Source organism: Octodon degus, unplaced genomic scaffold (assembly GCF_000260255.1).
Source record: "Octodon degus isolate 3935 unplaced genomic scaffold, OctDeg1.0 scaffold00228, whole genome shotgun sequence".
Classification (NCBI taxonomy): domain Eukaryota; kingdom Metazoa; phylum Chordata; class Mammalia; order Rodentia; family Octodontidae; genus Octodon; species Octodon degus.
Window position 1 is genome coordinate 2853495 of NW_004524804.1, and position 3325 is coordinate 2856819.

The window sequence follows — 3325 nt, forward strand, 5'->3', positions numbered from 1 at the left end:
CTGGGCATCATGGCTGTGCTGTCAAAGCTGTTTTTTCTCTTTTGGAATAGCAGATCTGTGTATGTCCACAGGGTAGACATCTTAATTTAAATTTTTAAAAAAATGTCACCTGTCCCCGCTGGCCAGAGCTGCTCTGCACCGGACATCGCTGGGAGAAGGATCTATCATTATTTTGTATGATAAAAAAAAAAAACTTGACCTGAAGGTTTGAGCTGCTAAGATCAAATAAATCCATCATAGATTGGTCAAACTAGAGTTAAACCAAAGACTCATAAGCAAGAAAAATAGAAGTACTTTCTGCGTAAGCCACTGAGATTTGGGGTGGCCTCACAGCTGTATTACAACTGCTTAACAGTACTATTTGTAAGGCCAGTGCCATAGCACACTCAGGCGCTCTGGATTTGCTTTCATCCTAATTCAAAGGTGTCAGCTAAGTTGCAGAAATCTGTCTTCTAAGCAACGGAAGTGTTAACAAATTTCAAATATTGCTGTGAGAATTACTTGAGGTAAGTGTAAACAAGTTCATTTCTTCATAAAGTTAGAAGTATCATATAACTTCACCTGGAATGATGATTAATAACTCTGATGCCCAAAACATAAATAGCAAGGTAAGTTAAAAGTTTATACACTAATAAAATTTTGCATGTCCTAACTTAAATGTAGCTGATAAATTTGCCAAGTAATTGAATCACTTGAATGGATGAATACAATTATTACATTTTAATCTTTTCTTTTATAATATATGAAATAAAATATTTAGAACATCTATAAACATTTGATGAGCAGAACTTTGAAAGAATTTTTAATGGAAACAGTCCATATGTGTGCTCGTCTTCCCTGAGGCTGTAGTGAGTCACCACAGCTCCGCAGCTTAGCGGCTCACTCATCTCACCCTGAGGGCCAGAGTGTGCAATGGGGCTCTCTGGACTAGCCCAGGGTCCACGGAGCTGGGCCACCTTACAGGCCCGCGGAGACAGTCCAGTGGTCCACTCCACAGGAAGAGCTGCCGCGGCCCTCCCTGCGGCCCCATCTCGTGTGCAGCTTCTTTAGGGCCCATGGTGAGGACAGCCAGGAGCTCCAGGAGAGTCTCTCTGATCTAGGGTCAAGCGAGCGGCACAGCCAGCTACACCTGCTTGTGTAACTGTGCTTTGCGATGTGCGCTGGCCTTACAGGGCTGGAGCCCGAGTGCACACCGCTTTGGGAGGAGCCGCCTGCGTATGCATAGAGGTGAAGAACCAGCGTTTCTAATCCTGCTTATCACATTAAAGAGTAAGAAATTACTGTCACAATCATGTATTGGCCATGCAACAATATATGATTGTTACATGCTGCTTTATATTTAAATCTTTACTAATTAATTTTAGATATGTTTATATTTGTGTGTATGTGTGTGTATGTGTCCCCGCGCGTGCGCGCACAATACTTGTTTGGCAATCTGCTTACTTTATTTCTATCAATAAGACCAAACCCAGGCACACCGCGCGAGTGAGACCCTCTGCCACGCCCTCGAGCCCCCTCCACCACTCCGGAGCCCCCATTCACCCTCCCCTCCCCGCCCAAGCCTGCCGAGCGAATGAGAACTTCTGCCGCGCTCTCAGGAACCCCCGGATCCAGCCCAAGCCCAGGCCATGTGCGTGTGTGGGAGAGCTTCCGGCTACCCGGTGCCCGCGGGATCTCCCCAGATCAAACCCAGGCTCACCATGTGAGTGAGACCCTCTACTGCCCCCTCTAGACCCATTCACCCCTCCGAAGCCCCCCTAAGCCCACTGAGTGCGAGCTTCTGCCTCGCTCTTGGGGACTCCCCAGACCCAGCCCAAGCCTAGGCACTGCAAGTGTGAGGGAGAGCTTCCCTTCTCCCCTACACCCACTTGTCCCCCTCAGACTCAGCTCACGCCTGGCATACAAGCCTGGGGTGAAACTCTGCAGCTGTAGTCCCTGCAGAGAGAGTGGGGGACAGAACCACCCAGCTAGTCCAGGAGCAGAACATCTTGCTAGAGGGGCACAACAGGCTGGCTACCAAGGACTGCAGCAGGGAGAAGCTGAGCACAGCAGCTAGACCCGAGCCAGGCACAACTGGATGAACTCCAACTTAATAGACCTGCACCGGGATTTCAGTAGGTGCTAAGGTTATAACTGCACCAAAGCTCTACAGCAAAGGTCAGAGGACAGTGCTATACAAAATGACAATGAGAAGGAGCAAAAGGCAATCTCAGACCCCAAGCCCACTGAGAACAAGTGCAGAGGACACTAGCATAGAAGAAATTGGGAATCACATGGCTGAAATCTCTGAATTTCTATCAGTGAGATGTAGTGTACCAGATATCATTATATAAATATGTCTAGGTATAAGGGTATACTTTCCTTTTAGAAAACCTCCTGGTTGGATGTAGTAGCACAGCCCTGTAATCCCAGTACTTGAGAAGCTGAGGCAGGAAGACCTCCATGGGTTAAGACCAGCCTAGGCTACACAGTGAGTTCAAGGCCAGTCTGAAGTACATAGTCAGATCCTGTCTCACAAAACAAAAGTAAACAAGCACACACACACACACACATACACACACACACACACACACACACACACACACACAATATAGAAAACTTCCAGACTGTCGCAGTCACTCTTCTCTCCTTACCAGGACAAATACCCAACACCGAAAATGAAGGAAGGAAAGGTTTATTTAGCTCACAGTTAATGCAGATTTCAGTTCATACTCGGCTGTCTCCAAGGCAAAGTGGCACATGGCAGAAGGCAGCAAAACAGCAAGAGCAAAAGGAAGGAGCAACAATGGCTGCAGAGAGCAAGGCTCTCTCTCCTCCTGATCTGCCCCAGGCTGGGCATAGCACTCACACCCATAATTCCAACAATACTCAGACCCTTAATCCTAACTTTGGATCATGAATGAAACAAGAACTCTGGAACTATACCCCAATGACTGCATGAGGCTGGGGCGGGGGGCAAATACACATAAACCATAACACAGACAAAGGTTGTATTTTAGAATTACTTAAACTGAAATTAAAAATCAGTACATGTGCATTATTTATCCTGATTATTCTATTTTACCAATCAGAATTTCCATCAATTCTTTTTTATCCTTCATATGGTACACTGATAGAGGATCATTTTATAAGAAATAAGGTAAAATTCTGTAGGGTAAATTCTGTCTCACTGTGGAATTAGAGTACCACATATGAACTTTAGTTAGAAAATGAAGTCTATCTAGAAACTATATTTTGGGGCTGGGGAAATAGTTCAGTAGAATAAGCACCTGCCTAGCAAACACATGGTCTGGAGTTCAATCCCCAGTACCGAATTAAAAAAAAA